Genomic DNA, 19,334 nt, shown 5'->3' on the forward strand with positions numbered 1-19,334 from the left:
AGAAACAGAATAAAATAGACATAGTAGAATTATTCATCGCCTATGCACCGGGAAAACAACCAACTGTACTGCGTAATGTTGAGAGACATAGATATTAAAACTGAAAAAGCATAGAAATTACAAACGTATCAGTGTCATTTCAGCTCATCCAGCAGCGCAAGACTCGGTGAGAGACGACAGAAAACCATTGTGATTACCTTTTCTAGTCTCTCTGTTCTCACCTTGGTTATAGAAGATAAGCGCGCTCCTTTTTTTTTTTTCTCAACGTAGCCGCGTATTGTCAGTGTGCGTGTCGCGACAGAACGCGCAGAGGTGGTCCCATTAAAACCGCGGAGACGCGAACAGATGCAAAGGGCCGTGTCGCAGGTTACAAGCGTGGAAATGCAGCCGAGCGACGTATAAGGCAAGGCTGTCTGACGTGTCCGCCCGGCAAAGCTCGTCCCGTGGTGGGCGTTCCTGTGGGACGACATTCGTACCGATTCCCTTTTCTTATAAACACAGGCTCTTCTGCCGACTCGCCATTCCTACAGTATCTCTGTTACGTTACACAACGAAATTGTGTTCTTTTCCTACCACACGCGGCTCCATTAAGCATCGTGAAAAATTCAACAGAGAAGATTTTTCACGATTTTCTTATCGCCGTTGTTGTTCGTGACGCATTCCGGAGCACTTTGGACTAAGCGACGCAGTTGAATGCAAAATTGAAACGTGATATATATTTTTAAACCGAGAAAAGGAGAAGTTTGTGAGAGGAGTTAAAAGATAAGAAATTTCTAAGTGCTGAGTCACACTGTTTCTTCTGAAAAATCACACGCAACAGTCGTAAAGAAATCACAATGTCCACTGTTCACCGATGATTTTGTTGCGTGTTACTGGGAAAAATGCTCACGATACCAATGACAATATGAGATATTTTTAATTATCCATTGATCAATTGTAATATGAAGCTGGTTATATTACCGAGGAGAAGCAAATAAAATTTGACTGAAAATAAATATCTGATGGAACATGAAGAAGTATATAATAGCGAAGGGATAGACGTACTAATTTCTTTTTCCTATTTATCTATTGTACTTTGGTATACAAAAGGCTGGAGCATCGCGCGTTGAAAATGTTATATTCGCCTTTTTTGGTTAAGCAGTGCACTTAAATGTAAATGGTTAGGCCAATAGATTGCGATTGAAAAGAGAAATTTTGGCAGGCAATCGATTTTTAAATCGCGTTATTAAGGTTATTTCAAAATTCTTTCTCACCTTAATTAAGTGCCCAAAATGGTTGTTTATAGCGAATACTCGTTTACATCGTCATTTGTATGACAAAAGCAATTGTTTGCGACTACGGATTAAAAATTGAAATTTTATACAAACGAGGGTATTAAATATTAATGAAATATCAAGATACAAAGATAAGTTTAATTATGGAAGAGATTGCACTGTCGAATTGAAACTCAGACAATAGTGAGATTTAAGATTTTCAATGAGAATGCTCGTTGGATAATAAATAGTAATAAACGTATTTTTAATACTATATTATTTCTTCCGTCGGAGATATTTCGTTCAGTAATGCTTACAGTTCATAAATACTGGAGAGGCGAATTTGCAATAATTAAAGCGATACATATATCTTTACTTTAAATCCTTCGTTAAATCCTCCAATTGATAAACAAGTAATCTTTCATTTCATATAAGAATCACACGAAACCTATAATACATACAACTAGCCAATAAGAGAATTTCTGGACTTCTCAGTTCTGAACGAATTTCTAAATTGAATTAATTAGTTCGCTCGAGAGCTTTTTCAACATTCTTTGAAAATTTTTCAATATTATATCATCCTTTCTGTAGATACACCTTGAAATACCAGTATTAAAGTCACGCTATAAACTCATACATGTCTTTCATCTCCGCGCACCGTATTTTTATACCATCGTAAACCTCAGCTCTACTTTACAGACTAATAATGCAATCACGATCAAAGATATCGATTCTAAATTTCCTCTCTGAAATCAGCCTTACTTACCACTTGGCTAATATCTATCTAATCTCATCATCGATCCATAAAAATCCAATTCGATTAAATTACCTAAGAATCGCTATTAACCGCAGCAAGATCCATCATTTTGAATCCAACACGATACACGTCATCGTTCTCAAGAGATTAACAAGTGGGGAGATCGCGACAAACTCGCTGCTAATTGGGATGGAACAAAGAGAAAGAGATAAAGAGACGCAGAAACATACGCATCGAGCCTAACGTCGACAAGCAACGACAAAGGTCCGTGTAAGAATAAAACGGCAATCATCGCGGCCGAAATATCCTCTCGACGCGTCGTTAACGCGTCATGGTCGCCTGCAGCGCTTTATTTCGCCTAATCTCGTTACGAGAACACGAGCATCTCGTCCGACTGTTCCCCGTCCGTTTGAATCGTTCGTCACTCGCCGTGTGTCCTAAGCCAATTAAAATCGCTATCGTCTCTAGCCTAATTACGCGTATCGAGGCTGAGGCTGGAGCATCGCTCGAGACGTAATAAAACCGGCTCGACGTTCGAGCCCGGCGTAATCGAATAATTATATCGATCATAAATCAACCAGCACGATTAAACTACCGGTAATTGCCACTCCTTCTAGTGGACAACAGAAAAATTGCTTCTTAGAGTATGAATTTTTTGTCTAAGGAAGTAGCAGAGATTCTACGGAACTTAGACCGTTGGTTAATTATATTGCGACAATTAAACCTAAATACCAACCATTAATGTTCGTAATTCTGGTAATTTATTTGTGTATGGTATTTAGAGATAGCTACGTGTGTTTGTACGTTAGAAGTGCTATGCAGCTGAAACAGTTAAAGGAAAGCTCGGAACGTAAAGTTAGGATAGGATGCGTCACGGATAAATCGACCACTCTTGAAATTGTTAAGTCATTTAGGTCATCGTGAATCTAGATTTGGTTCCAAGTAATTGGCGGTTAACGACGTGCCTTTTGAGCATGTAAGCATGTGAGCGTGCATATAAGCGCCAGTGTGCCATCCGAATAAAAGCCGTGCAAAATAGCCTAGTATTATACCTGTCTAGTATATTACAGGTTTGAAATTTATTGAAATACGTTTTCTAAAAACCTAAGACGTAAACATTGCTGGGATATTTTCCACATTTACTCAGCGCGCATTATCGAGAAATTATTCCGTCGTTGGTAATCGAGGATTTTATTTGTGTTACAGAACGAATAGAGAAAAAGAAAGAGAATCAGAGTGAAATAGAGGGGAAGGAACATAAGGTAAACTGGTTCTACGCGGAATTCCAAATACAGATGGGTAAAAACCGGATAATAAAGAGAAAAGGACGGGAAATGAGACGGGCGTGTAGTACGTTGCCGGCGATTTCGACCCACGCGCTACTCGCTCTTATCGATTCATTCAGTGTTCTCCCCTCGTTGGGCGAATCGGCCGATTTTCAGTCGAGGGGATATCGAATTCGTTGAGGATCTTTAGGGAGCATGGTCGACTGAATGGCCGGGCAAGTGGTATTTTTTATGGCGTTGTTACGTCGATATAAAAGTTTTGGTAGTTAGACTTGGACGTTTTTGTTATTGGAGGAAACAGGGGTTTAGCCTGATATTATAAATATGTGCAAATATAGTCTCCGGTGTAAGGAAAATTTGCATTCCTTGTTAAAACGATGGGTTTCGGATTTATTTGTTTTTCAGTTACTGAAATATCCGGACGTTTTTATCTATTTATGGAAGAAACATACGCGAGGAGTTGAGGGAAAATGAACTACGTTAAGAAGAAATATCATACGGCATTTTTCAACGGGAAATCCAATGCATAATTAAAAATTGGTTCTTATATCAACGTTGAATGTCTTAATGGCAAATAAAACACGTACAAGATAGCGGGATAAAGGAAATGATAAATTACGTTTAAAAATTGGAAAAATTTGTGAAATATCATATCTGTAAAAAAAGAAGCTCTACTCTATCACTCAAGATCTTCGTGATAGAATAAAAAACATAAAGACGATCGTCTCAAAGAAAAGAAATTATCATAACGCTTAATTACTTCTCATTGAACTCTCCGTGATAATTATAAATAGAAAAAAACGTCGAAACAAACTGAGAGATCTGAAAGAAAACGAAGAAGAAATTGGCTATCTCAGTGGCCTGTCAAGCGGAACGTCGTTAATCCAGCCATATCGGTGTTCTAATTAATTTCAACATGTAAAGAAGAGGAGGCTACAATAAAACCGGACGACGAATAAGTATCGGGAAAACGATCGCGATACGTCGTTGCACGGATTAAACGGTGCCATCGAGCGAAACGACATGACAATGTCCAGACGAGATGACATTTCGTGCAATCGGATAATTCTCATAAACAGCAAAAACGTCTCTCTTTGCAGGCCAACTCTTCTTCTTTTTACCGCTCCCTTAATTTTTCTCCCTGTTTGCATCTCGCTTTCTATCCCATATTCATATTATTTCATCGTAAAACGTGAAAGAGGTGAAATTATTAACGTAGAAGGAGTGACAATAAATGAGCTGGACGTTTAATATTTTACGTCAAGAAAATTGTATGTTAATATCTGGATGTAAATACACACGGACTCAACAACTTACGACTTACGGAAACAGCACAGTGTTTTTTGAAATAATTTATTAGATATGTCGAGTTAAATTTATAAGTATCTATACACCGTTAATTGTAACTGCATCGTGTTTCATAATTATAAAACCATCCTAAAGTTAAATTTATATTATCGTAACGCTACTATAAAATCGGCAATATGGCTCATACTTGATAAGTTTTTGATTTGATCTTAAATATAATGCAGATAAATTTGACACTTAAGTATGCTTTTAATCGCAACGATAAAACACGGTGTATACGATTTGTACAGAGAACATTCGCACCTTCTGTTATGAGCAAACGAACGATGAGTAGCGACGGACGCAAGATCGAGCGTTATGCGGTTCGTTTTAAAACAGCCGGATAATGAACAATTACCCGTCGATTTGTACAAAATTTAATTACACGTCTTAACGAGTCGGTCGGTCGAAACGATAAAGAGATGTATCAGGTAATCCAATGGATTCTTACGACCGAGAAATTTATGATTTAATTACGGTTGAACGTAGACGATGCGCGTAATCCGTTTTACTTGGCAGCGTTTGTAATTTACCCCGGGCGTGCGGTATAAATAATTTATTTACGAATCGGACGCCGGCATTTTACGCGATTTTACTGGTCGCCTGGATGGGGGGAAGCGCCTCGTTAATTTACCGTACGAAAGAACGCCGCGAGAGAAAAGAGTTTCACCACATGTTCTTGCGTGCAACGCACACTCTACTTTCGGCCGAGAATTATTTGTCGCCTTTAAGAACGAACGAACCTGGCCGAGACACGCCGGTGAGGAACACGAAGTCGACGCCGTCAGTCATTAAATTAATCGATGACTTTCACCCGTTCGTAAATTGCCCCGATCCGGTCCGATCGAGCCACGCGGTAAATTATTTTTTCGCGCGCCGCATCTCTCGCCAGCGAACGAGACGTCCGTGAAATCTCTTGATTCGTTCCCATCGAAATTAATTATGATTCGTACAGCGAAACTGGATAAAGTGTGTGACTTTCGTACGAGGTAAAAACGACAAGGAAACGTTGACGCTCTTCGTCGAGATGACTCGAAAACGAGCTACGAAATATTAAGACAACTACGGGAGATATCGATTCTTCTTTTTGACTGTCATTTCCATTTCCTTTTTTTGCTACCAGTGATGATTTACGTTGCATCGTATTGTATTGTTAAAAAATGAATATACATACGTATTAATAATTCATTAGCAGTTTTTAACTTATAGCTTTTTTAAGCGCGTATAGAGAAGAAAAAGATTAATGTTTTTCAAACTTTCATTTGCTGTTTGACACGAGAACGTTTCAGAACTATGCCTTCATCAAGCAAAAAATAGCGGTTGACAAAAATTAAGCTTTTTCTCTCGTGCAAACATGCATGGAATATAGTGCCGATAAATCTTGTTTCAAAATCATTGCGACTCGTGGCAGTTGTAATAACTCTATATACTACGCGTACGTGAAATGCCAAAAACGTTTGCCCAACGATGAGCGAATGAACTGTCACGATTCGATACGTTTCTGTCGGTTGATTGCCGTTCTTTGGTAACGCGTTCACGATTGATTGTGACATATTGCGTCCAAGATTGAATATGACGTGGCATAGCAAACAATACATTCGTGAAATGAGAGTTTTTGCTTTGTTAACATCGTTGATTTGTGCAATCAGATTTCATAAAAATCTCTATTTTATAATAGCATATCGTTATTATAGAAAAAATTCTGTTCACTATAATTATAGCGCGCAAGATTTTCCTCAGAAATTTCTACTATTATAAAAAGATATTTTTATAAAATTAGAAAAATAGAATCTAAACAGAGATTCGTTTCATCTTCGTCATTTCATTGTCTTTGTTATAATAGCCGTGCACTTACGATATTTTCTATATTTTTGCATATCATGAAATTTCGCATTCTCTAAATTTTTGCATCTTTGTCAGAAAATGTTCAACGTCAATTGGAACTTAATACCAGTCCCCGTTACGATCAGCACAGTAGCCAGTATGCCATGTCACAACCGATGTCCGATTCCTTTTAAACACCTGGAACGAAAATCGCTTCGACGCCCGTCGACCCTTTTTGAATGTCAACTTTCCGCTTCACGGCTGGCATCGCGTGCATAAAATGCGTGACACGAGTGTCATCCCGTCGCAGTAATAACGCGACTCTCTCTCTCGATGCTATCTGAGTTGTAACGATCCCTCGAATGTCGTTCGATCCCAGGGTCGAGGCGGTTTCGAGATAAAGAGGCTCCAAGCTCGCACAAATCGCCCACGCGGAACCGAGCTACGCGTGGGCAAGCCTGAATTTTTAATACGAAATATACGGCTTAATATTGACGAATTCAATTATCGAAGCTTAAACGCCGTGGCTGCTGCATCCAACCGATTTTTTTCGGACCTTGTGACGAGGAGATGGCGTTATGCAGCGTTCACATTGATCGGAACTGTTCGAGTATCGTTTGTTTCACGGTGGTCGTGATCGAAAGTAGGTACTTTTCGTTTTAAAAATATTATTCGAATTAAAAATACTCAACAGCAAATGAAAAATATTCAGTGCTTTACAAATCGATAACGTATATTAACGAATTGACAACACAATGGTTTTTTCAATGATTCAGTAATTTAGAAATGTTAAATTTTACGACTGCTCATTTGCGCTATGTAATTCCATCTCTTCTGTGTCCTTCATCAAAAAATTATTTCCCAACCTTCGTTACTTTCGCAACAATATTTATCATCATCAATCTCATATCAACTACCGACTTCGATTTAATTACAAATCGAAGACCGACGTACCATACGTGGATGGAAATTTACTGGTTTGAAGTTTACTGTACCATACTTGGAGTAAGATTACTATACTAGAACTAAGTTCACTATATTAGGAGTAAGGGATATGCTACGTTTGCTGCTGCTCCGATATGTAGATGACTGAGTTGTGGATTCACTACACAAAGTAAACGTGTTCTACAGTGGAACTCTATTTACTCAACTTTACTTATTGCAACAAAATTTTAGTTTAAAACTTGATAATCCTGCCGCTTAGATTCAGCTATCCGAATCAGTAAATATTTATTACACGAATTATTCGTTCTTTAATGGTTTAAGATAAATGCAGTGCTAATGTATTTTGAATAGTAGCATTACGGAGCTTGCAAACAACTTAAAAGCAAACTTATCATAATATACCGCCTCCTTGACAAAAAGCGTTAGCTATTCGCTAACGAATTCGCAGCGAGAATGTCCAAATCACCAAGTTTTTATCACTTGTGTGTTTCTGTTCTCAGTGTGAACGCAACATTATGTGCCTATTCGCTCGATCGCTTGCTGGTTGATCGAGTGCAAAAGTTTATCGCGTGACAGACATTGCCGTGAACAGGATTTGTAACGAGAGAACGTTTATGGTGAATAGTTTTAGTGAGATTTGTTACAACGGTGCACGTGGAAGTTTGTTGGCTTTTCTTGTGGGAAATGTTGGTTGCGGTATGCAGTAGAACAGTGGTAGTTCGTACCTGGAGCAGAATGTAGTGCGATTGTCTTCGAAAGTGGAGATTCGTGTCGATACTTATCTTTGAAAAATATTTGCATTCTTTGTAGCAATACTTCAGTAAGAGTGTATATCGAAAAGCGAAATAAAAAATTGTAAAATTCTATGAATTCAAGTAATCAGTGACTGGATTATGGTATCAGAATCGCGACTCGGAACTTCCTCTTGTTTAGTAACCACTTTAATCAATCAAGCTATTAAAAAAATTACTGAACAGTTGCTTTTTTCCAAACTTTCCTATCTAACAGTTCATCGAATATTTTAGCGCCCCGTCTTATTACGTCACTAACCATTACAATTAATATCCTCGCACAAAGAAACAAACAAAACAAAGCACTCACTTACAAAATCACTGCAAAACAATTCAATATAGAAAATATCACGTATCTGTACTTTTCTATCACGCAAGAAAAAGATCAGCTAAAACTCAAACACCCGCTAGCTTTCTCCCTGAGAATCTCCTTCAATCTCAAATTAATTTGAGGAATCTCTTCATATCTCAAATCAATCTCCAAGAAGAGCATCGATGATATCGTATTCAGTGACACGAACCTCGCAATCTGGCAAGTGATACCGATTGTAAGTTAATTACGCTCGTTAACGGGCGTGCCGGCAAGCGATTTTCCGCACGCGATTCGCGGGCGGGCACGCGAGCTACGTAAAACCGGAACACGCCGTGGGGAATTGCATCGAAAGAGAGAGAGAGGAACGAGATTCCGAGGACGACGCGGGCTCTGATTCCACGACAAGCCAACAACGTGCATAATAAACGCGACACGCATAGCGTTTTATCGGTCCCCGTGTACGGCTAATGTCTGTATCCGCATACTAGATCGCCGCTGGTCTAGTAACACGCGCGAGTCCAGTCGTGTAACCGCCTTTCGGCCCTCCTCTGCTTGCCAGAAGCCAGAAACGCGTTCTTTCCAGAACCATGTTTCCGCCTACGTTCAAGGATCAACGTCCTCGTCCAAGTTTCGTAATTGTATCAGTCAACGATCGGCAAATTATTATTCCTTTTACAGCGACGATAATGAGGACGGTGTATGATCTTAGCAATGACGAAAGGAATCTGTCAAAGGGTATTACACACCGATTCTTTGGACTGTGTGTTGGTGTTGAGGAATTAGAAAGTATATTGCGACGAATACATATGTCTGTATGGTATTATGACGCGGTCTTTCTTCTTTGTGATCTTGACAATGATTGGTCTCTCGTATTGTTGAATTTATTTTGACTTTCTCCTCGTACGTCTGTCATTTGTAACAAAAATGCTCATTTCGAAAGTTATTATTCGTTCGATTCGAGAAATTTTCTGGGTTTATTTCGTATAGTTATAGTGTCTTTCGTCGATCTAAATTACGCACAATTTATATTACGTATGTGGAAAAAGGTACTAGTGCATGATTGTTCTTTTTGTCTTTCTGTCTGACTAATGACTGACACTAACTACTTGATGTAATATTGGTGCAGTTTGGGTAAGATAATTCTTGACTGTAGAAATTTTTGACATAAATTTAAGAAAGAAACTTTTAATATTACGTGTCTTCTAACATTCAGGAAAATAATTATAATTTCTACTTTGAATTTTAGACAAACTTTTGAGAACAGGAGAACGCTAAATTCTAAGATCCTACGTTAAGATGTTACTTTAAGATTCCCATATAAAAAATTTGGAATCGTTTGATGGATCACGTCTTAAAATTATCATTTTCCAATTCGCAACGTAAAAATTGGAAGAATTTTAAAAACGTTTCTCATTGAAATACATACTACGATCCTTTCAATTTCAATTCCAACAAAACATTCCTCTCAGTAGGTCATATTCTTTCCTCTCCTTCGGTTCGTAGCTTCATCCATAATTGATGATTACGCAGTAGTTCCGTAAATAAACAATAGTCAGCAAGAAGGCAATTTTACAGCTGCAAGAAATATCCAACCCCAGAGATAGCGGCTGTCGTTGGTGCATTTTATGCGAGGTCTGATTTGAATTGTTGATTAAGGCATTAAGTTATACGAGAATAACAATTGCCCTCAGCACGTTCGACTCGAGTTCGATTGGATAAGCTTGCAGTTTGAAACAAGACGGACAACGTCTCGATACCATTTCGACTCGGAACGATCGCGAGTGCATAGTCCTGTCGGACAAGAACGGTATAAACCGGTATGACTTCACACGTCGCGACATTTTATATACTCGTATCTTTATCAAGAAAAAATTTGAATTTCACGATTCTACGATTTTTTGTAATTTTAAAAAGACACGATTTAATTTTTGGTCAAATATTTTAAATCGATTGATTCTTTTCTACTTTGTGTACAACATAGCAAACTTGTAGACTGAAAATCGGATGAGAACCGCTGTTTATGAACACATGCTGAAGGTTCTGCTCCAACGCTTTTACTTCTATTCATCGTCAAATACTCACGGCTTATGTTGAATTTGATCGAGCGAATGAAAAACGTTTTGCCATAGGCTTACCTGGAACAGAAAAAATGATGGTCATTGTAAGTCGATCGAATAAGCAAACGCGACACTGGATTAAGAAATGTTTGCTTTAAACGACTCGTTTTGTTCCTTTGGTTGATACGCGGAACGGATGAACTCATAACGTTCACTTTCGAAATATCCAAATTAAAAGGTAATGCTGGTTATTGCGTATAAATGTAAATATGGGCGATATAAATGGATATGACTCGACATGATCACGACAATATAAAGTATTAAAAAGTATGAAACGTATGCAACGTTTCTTATCGAACTTATCAAAAGGGAGGATTTCCAGGGACAATTTCGACAAATTCCAAATAAGTTAAATGAAAAGAGAAAGAAAAAAGAGAACAAATCGCAAAGATTCATGTGCGCGGTCCGAAAAACGTGTTCACGGACGCGACGTTATTTTTTATCGGAAGAAAGATCGGTGGAACGCGACAGGGAAGAGAGCCTCGAAATGCACATTCATCATCCCTGGCCCATTTTCGTGCTCCTATGAAATTTGTCTTTTTCCCACGACCAGCTGCGAATCGATCCATGTCGCGTCAAGGATGCTAACGACGCGGTGAATCATCCGGTGCTCGACAACTCTCGCGAGCCAATCGATTCGAGTTGTGCTTCAAGCGACGAAGACAATATTCTGCGGTGGTCCTCGAAGACGCGCCATAGTCACGAGCCATTGTCTTCGAACAGTAAGAGTGTTGCTAAGGAACTTGGCTGCCGTCGTTCTGATTCCAGCTGACAGCAGGACTTCCTGTCCTTCGATAGTGTTCCTTTCCTGTCGAGACGAATCGATAACACTTGGAAACGAAGAAAGTTCTCGTGCTCGGTTCGCGATAAACGTGCTCGAACGCTCATTCTCCGCTGTCCCTTATACGTTTCCGTCGGTTTTTCCTCTATAGTGTTTCCGTGTCTCGTTTTCTTGTCGTTCACGGCCTCTCTGTTTCCTCCGGTCTCCACGTCGCAGTCTCGTCCGCGCGAGGATAGCGAGCTTACCAAATAAACACAGCGAGAGATCGTGGACCGGTTTGACCGGACGCGACAGTGCATTGAATGGACCATTCACTAACTTTGACGTTTCCTCCCACACAAGTTTCCAGACGTTTTACGAGCTCACCGCCGGTGATCGTCGCGAGTCTATAACGCTGTTTGTTTCACTCGTTTTCGGACAGAGCTACGCCGCAGGCGAAGTACGTATGTAGCGTTTGCCGGAATACGCGGAAATTTTTGACACGTTGGTGGTCCCGTTGGTTCGTTTACAACGACGTGTAATAACGACAAAATCGCGAGTGCGGTTGATTCTTGAATGGGAGATTGAACTTGCAACGTGTCGGATACCGTGACTGCGGCCGATGGCCATTTGGTTTTTGGTCTTTGAGAGAAATAATATTTCAAGTTATGAATTTACGAAGGAGGTATTTATATCGAAATTCTGATATAGAAATAGTACCAAGAATGTTCTAACATTGTGAGTAAATTGGAGAACAATAAATATTTCCTACGATGTGAAGTAGGCGATACACTTTACAACATGGAAAGAAATAAAATTCTAAAAAATTGTGAGAGATCGAGATCTCGTACACATAACGGACCAACATTTTTCTTCCTATATTCTAAGTAGAATAAAAGGATATGGTATCAATGAAATTCATATAACTCGAGAATGACTAATTTATTCATCGATATCGGGTCACTTACAAACCTGACGAAACTTTCACCAACAAGCTAAACAAAACCTGTAGGATTTTTCGCGACTAAACGCCTACTGGATTGACCCACACTGAGTACGTAACTCCCGCATAATTCTTTCTTTTTTTCACAAATCTGGAAGTCTCTAGCCTCTCCTTTTTATTTTAAAGCGAGCGAAGGATCGAGAAGAAACGATTCGCTGCGCCACGGTTAATCGGCGATCAAGGTGCACGCGAGCGCGAACGAGTTTTGATAGACAATTATGGATATCGGACTCATTATTCAGAACCACCACGGCGCGATATTATATCTGGTTTTTTTCGCGCTTTCGCCTCGTAAATCTCGTGTATCAATTAACACGCGCGCGAAACTGGATATTGACGGGACGACGGCCAATTAATTCGACACTGTTACGAGAGTCCCCTAGCACGACAACGAAACCAACTGCAAACCGCCTTGACAATCGCCAAACTGCCGCTGGAAGCCATGTACAGAGGCTGGTTGACACAAGAAACTCGGGGAACAAGTTGGCCAAGGCGTAACTTTTTCTCGAGGTGTCGTTCGAGGGGAGGCAGAGGAGAAGAAAGATGAAAAGAACTTCCGGAGCGTCGACAGATACACGTGTCTCCAAGGGAGAGAACCGATAGCGAACCAAAGGACCGGAGGGCGAAACACCACTTTCAAACTTTGGATAAGTTTGAACGAATCACGTGGTTTAACACTTTTCGTGACCAGACAGCAGCAGGTGTCGGAATGAAGAACTTTAAGTTGAAATATTTAAATCAAACAACAGCCAACAAGTTAAATATTTTTATTCGTACTATAAGAACATCGACTTTTTATTGAATTCTAAAATGATACAAATTCTTTCGTTTTGGTCATCTTTTTCTATGGAGAATTCGATGAAATTCAGTATTATTTATGTAGAATATTTTGTTATTTAATTGTATGTCAAAGGATTAGAGGAAGAGGAAGAGGAATTTTTGATACTTTCATCTTCTCCTACATCTACACGAACAGTGTACTTAAGGAATATATTTGTTCGCCTAACGAATATTTTATTTCCGCACACTATAGAAATTCGTATATTTCGTACTTTTAACTACTATTTTATATCATGTCAAATCTTACAATGGTGTTTGAGAATTAAAGTTGTAAGACGTAGAAACATAAAACAATTCTAGTTGGAACATAGTCCCTTTTATGCACTTCTGTATTCTTGAGGCGTTTGTATTGGAGCAAAATATACTACAATTCCAAAGGAAGACCGTGTAACTGGTCCATTGCAATCTATCTACCCGTGAGGAAACTTCTCGTCACAGTACTTACGGATTACTAGAGTACAGAGCAACTACGTGTCCAAACCGCTTTAAGTAACACAAAGCGATCTCAAAGTGATCAACTATAAGACAAGATTGCAAGTTCAACAACAAGGGAACGATTTTCAAAGTAATTGTATCTCAGAGACAGAATCTTTCACAATTCAGGTTTAGTACTTGAACTTTCTTCGTATTTAACACAGAGAAATCCACGAACTTTAGTCATTTTTTATGCGACTATTTACTGTCCATCAACAAAATACCGAAAACTATTGGTCATAAATTTGAAAATATTTACTTTCGATCGATACGTTTTTTAATAATATCATTCACTATGTATCCGTCAATTCAATTGCCTAGAATTTCTATTCCAAAACACGACTAAAGTAAATTTTACTTAAAATTTTCCTATTAATTTTAGTTTCTACGAAATACAATAAAAGATCTCGAATTTCTTTGATATACAAAAAGCAAGGAAGTCGAAATTACACCAAACATTTCATAGACGGCAGCGGGTTAAATAATTGAGGGAGAAAAATGAAAGGAAGGTAAGGATTCCGGAAAGGAGAAAAGAAGGATAGGCTTCCGCGTCTGCTCGAAAATACACGGCGTAGTTGAGGTTGCATGCGACAAGTGCATACTTCAAGTTACCCCGACTGGCTTGGCAACGTCTATCCAGCCATCACCCTCGTTCGAGGGTGGAAAGACCGGTCTCATGCTCGGATATATACGGCGCGAGGCACCGGCGAGGCCGGTTTCATCGAGGTCGGCGCAATTTCGTCGGGGAAATTAAGGAAATTTTCAGCTCCGTACACCACCCGTCTAGGCGATATATATTTTCGGTCAGCTGCGGACGATTAAATCTCTACTCAAGAAAAGTTACAGCGGACGCGGCCTGCCTATTTTTGCAAATGATCAAAGATACCGTTGCCACACCTTTCTTAAAAAAACACCTGCGTTTTTAGTATCGTCTTGTTTGTTTTGTTCGAATCGTTTTACTTTTCTATTGCTGGAATGTAATTTGCTTACCAACGATATTGATCGTATTACTTTAAGAGCTTTATTCAAGCTGATTACAGGTTTGCAATATGATGTAAATAGAAGAATAGGAAGCAATAATAATAGTAAATAAAATGAACAACAGTCTAAAAAGTGTACAGCATGTGAAAAACATGTGAAGTGTAATTCAAATAATTTCGAAAGAATATGTTGGATATCTTCTTGGTTGAATGTTTCAGGAACGTGTGATGGTTGAACATTGAGGAACGTACGAAGAAAAAATCTGGAGGCCAGACGGGTTGTTTGTGCGATTAACGGTAAACCTGATTCACAGTGAGAAGTCGCCAAGGTGCTTGGGTAAAAGAACCTACAAGGAAAATTCTTGATGAAGAACATTTAAATAGAATGCATAAAATATTACGGCAAAACTGCTGATTATGAAGGCTACATTTATAAATCAATTCTTCTAAATATTCTATTATTATATTCGTGGCGTTCGTGTTACTGTAAAAATTTTTAAAAAATAAAACATTGACGAAGGTTTCTTTTAAATTTAATATTCTTGCTACATCAAGGTAAAATGAAATCGTTATAAATTCATTCATTTGCAATTCAAAACAGACGGAGATCTTGAAAAAAATTCTGGTTTAAACAAGTGATCTGCAACCAGTCCGAATTCGAGCTGTAAACGACGTTCGTATTTTTCAGGGTCAACAAACTGCTACTTCTTTCAGAATTTAAGCCGCGTTCGCACGATTGATTCGACTTCGTGGCACGATTATTCACAGCAGACATCTTCACTCGGGAGGGCGAAGATCGCAGGAGAAATTTTATTGGCTCTGTATGACGGTTACAAGTGTATTATGCCTTCGGCACACATTGCATTGAATTCCAAATGCTATTTACCGAACTGTACATCTTTATTGCATGACAGTTCCCTCGTAAACTTGTCCCGCGAGCCGAAGTTATTACGCCGGATATCCGATACGTCGCACTGGCGTTACGTCACCGGAGTACATCCGCGATTTTTCGTCAAACGGAAAGCAAATTCCTTATTCATGGCGCATTATCAAATTTCACGACGTAATTAGCTTTTCGTTCGAACCATTCCGTCGTTCTTTTTACGAGAATAAATTGCTTCAGAGACAAATTGAATTATAGCCCTAAAAGAGTAATAAATTGTTCTCGAGACAAATTGAATTCTACTCAACAAAGGGTTCGATAGGAATTAGATCGGCCGGTGACTAAGTGATCAAATTAATTGCTTCGTCGTTGAAAACATCCGAGTGACTCACGATGGTTTTTTTAACAAATTAACGCACGCGACGAAATGATAGGGCAATGAAAATTTTCGAGCAAAGCGCAAGTTAGAAATGCATACTTTGTGTGGCAGGGAAAATTTTCAGACTAATGTACGTGTGACCAAGAGCTTTCAGGGAGGATTTAAAAAGAGTTTTATACATTTTAATGAGTACATTATTTGGAGAGTGTCGTTTGCGGTTGTTATATAGTTGTTTTGTTTGTTAGTATTATCTAGGTTTCTGGAGAATTAAAGGATCCTCGTGGGGGACCTGTATCGCGTTGGCATAAAGAAGCGGATTTCCGGCCAACTCGGCCAGTCGTAATATTTTCTCGACACGCGATTCGCTGAACTTAAACTGCTCTGGTCGATCTAAACGCCAGGTCTCTTAATACGTACTGGCTGACCATCGCGATGCCTTAATTATCAGTGTGATATAATGACCGATGATATCTGTATGTCGTAAAGTTCACTCCTTCCTTTTGTGAGTTGTGACTGGCGCATTATGTAACATAATTGCTCAAAATACCTTTTCGTGAACGCGTTTTGGAAATGATCTTCAACAAATATGATGATCGATATTGTAGATCTATTACATAGAAACGGTACACAAATTTTATCTTTTGCTGAAATCTCTTACGTAATAATTTACCGATTAATAATATTAGTAAATAAACAAATTAGCTTCTAGATTTCAAAAAGGAAATTTCAATAAAAAGGAACAAACATAGGGACAAATAATGTTTCAATTAAAAGTAGAATTTAACGGGGTAATTTCAAATTACAATTATCAGAAGGAAAATAAATCGTTGGCGAAGTAATTCGTTCGAAGACGAACGATCTCTGGTTCTCGTGAACAGGAGGTTGGGTCTGGTTTTCACGGTGGCAGCGCACACGAACCACGCGAAACCAGAAGCACCTGTGTGGCAGCGTGTGCACGCGTGCACCGAGTTGAGATAGTTTCCAACAGGCGACACGGCCGAGTAATTAATGCGGGAATTAACCCCGGGGGTTAATGATAAGCATTAACGACTAATCACCCAGAGCGTGGTCGAGTCCCCAGACCGATACCATTCCAAGGGACTCGTCGGGTTCATTAGTGTTTGGTCGGCTTTACCGGGAGGCCCGACAGAGCTGTCCTCTATTTGTCTTACCTACCCGATGTGTCCCAGTGACTTTATCTCCGTAGCACCGGGGAAAAGCCTGATTCGTTCAACTGACTACCTGCCGCAACAACTGCCACGAATGTATGTGTATAATGGTTAGTCTTCTATATTTAGAGTTCTATTTTTAGAACAAGCTTCCATTTTTAAGTAATTCTTTTGTGCAAGTTCTGGATCCTCTTGCACAATTAGCGTTATATAACTAAGTATATAATTAGTATATAGAATTAGTATTATTAATGAAACTTTACACAAGTCATAAACTACGATTTATATAAACACATATTGGGAAATTCTCTATCTTAACAGAGTAACGAGTTTGATAGGATTGATAAAATATTACCAATAAATTTTGCAAATTATTTGATCAACTCGTGTCATGTAAAAAAAAGTCTGTAATCTACAATTTGTAATTTATCAGTTTACTGGTATTATTAGTTGGTAAATTATTATTCAAGAACCCTCTGGTTTGTGATTTACTATGTGGCATTTAGCCTGTCGTGAAATTTGGTATTTAAGCAAAGAAAATTAGGAAAATGGAGCGGAATTGTGTGAACGTGCAGAAAATTCATTGAATAAAATTTAGAATTTTCATACCTTTGTAGTAAAGGAAGAAGGAAAGAATAGTCCGATTTAATGCTTTTCTGCAATAGATAAGATCCATATCACTGCCTTTAAGTAAAATATTTGTGAACCATCGAACTGGAAATTCTGTTTAGCACTGCACAATAGAACGTCAAGAGCCTGGTCTAGAGTCGGGATTTATAGCGTTTCGCGACAATAGATCTTAAGAAGCTAACACAACTTTGATCATCGTAGGACTGAATTCAGGTTATCAGATCAAGCGAGATCTATACGCATTAGTTCAATCGATATATCTTCATTCAACCGAAGTAAATCTATCAACCTACTAGCAGATGTATAACCCCTTTGTCATATCGTTTCAAGATGATTTACAAATTACAACCTGTCTTTTCCAAGCAACAAACAGCGACCTTTGATTTCGTAGAATTGTAAATGGCAGTTAGTTAAACTCAATTAAACTACTAGGAAGAAGATTTCTACTGATTGTCGTAATAGCTTAATCAAGCTAGAGTATCCCTGTCGCGATTCTTTTCAGCTTTCTAATTATTATTAATTTTCTACGATACTGTTACAAAATTGAATGTGGCAGAAATTAGTTGCTTAAGCAGCCGGTAATTATAGTTTAACAATTTGTGTGGTAACTTTTTATTTAGACAGAACTAGGGTACAAATCAGTGTAATATGCGATTATGATGCAAATTATGATTCGTAGTACGTATTCCTCCTTTCATTTGAAAATCACTAATTCGAGTTAAAGTGTCTGAAACCTTCTACTATCAACTGAAACTCCACCAAGTAAGAACAGAAAGAATCACTACCAAGGTACCCTGAACCAAACTTATTTACATCCAACAACGACGGACATCCAAATTTCTAGAGATTTCAAAAACTTCTTAAAACAAGTGTAACCATCTTTAACGTTTCCTCGTCGATCATTCAGACCCGCGCCAAATCGTTTTCTTGGATAAACGATTATTCTCCAAGGGACAAATTCGTGGTGAAGAACACGGCGAAGAAACAGGGGGTAAGAGAGGTCGTAAGAAAATGTAATAAGAAGGGCAAGCGATTAGATGGTGGTAGAGCGACGCTGCGTTCGACCGTGTCTCATATAAATCTCGGCTGTGGCACTGGGAAATTTATGATACGCCCTTCCGACTGGCTAAGTAATACATTTTCTCCGCGTCCGTAGATACGACGCTCGATTAACAAACCCCGCGACCACGCCCACGCCACCGAGTTACGATATTAACAACGCCGGAATACGATTCATTTACGCCCACCGTCCGTTTATGAATGAACCGTTTAAGATCGAACGAGTGGGATGCGGGGTCAATGGGTGTCGGGCCCGGTAGCCGCCATATTGACGCTATCTCAGTCTCTGCTGAAATATTGCTCGCTCTGGTACGACGCGAATACATTACGACTGCAAGGGTCGCAGCGGGTTGAATCGCAAACGTTCCTAGTGTTCGCCGTGGAAAATGTCAGGTAAGAAGAATTTTAATAATTGTTTCATCGATGTGAACGACGGGCTTATCTATTGTTAACGAAACGGGTTATAACTGTTTGACGTGACTGCCACGTGAATTGGAGTTAGCAATTGGTTATGTCGTTTGTGG

At 39.0% G+C, this 19,334-nt stretch overlaps 1 protein-coding gene and 1 long non-coding RNA gene across 8 annotated transcripts in view; one reads left to right on the forward strand and one right to left on the reverse strand.

The window, feature by feature from the left end:
• The window catches only part of LOC139988537 (uncharacterized), a 74,721-nt gene extending 57,397 nt beyond the window's left edge, over nt 1–17,324 (forward strand). The window contains exon 2 of the long non-coding RNA XR_011800159.1: nt 14,910–17,324. This is a non-coding gene — a long non-coding RNA (uncharacterized lncRNA). The remainder of the gene's footprint in view (nt 1–14,909) is intronic.
• Kug (FAT atypical cadherin kugelei) overlaps nt 1–19,334 on the reverse strand; it is a 496,927-nt gene that overhangs the window by 211,463 nt on the left and 266,130 nt on the right. The gene's annotated exons all lie outside the window — the stretch shown is intronic.

The sequence above is a fragment of the Bombus fervidus genome, chromosome 1 (assembly GCF_041682495.2).
Source record: "Bombus fervidus isolate BK054 chromosome 1, iyBomFerv1, whole genome shotgun sequence".
Taxonomy (NCBI): Eukaryota; Metazoa; Arthropoda; class Insecta; order Hymenoptera; family Apidae; genus Bombus; species Bombus fervidus.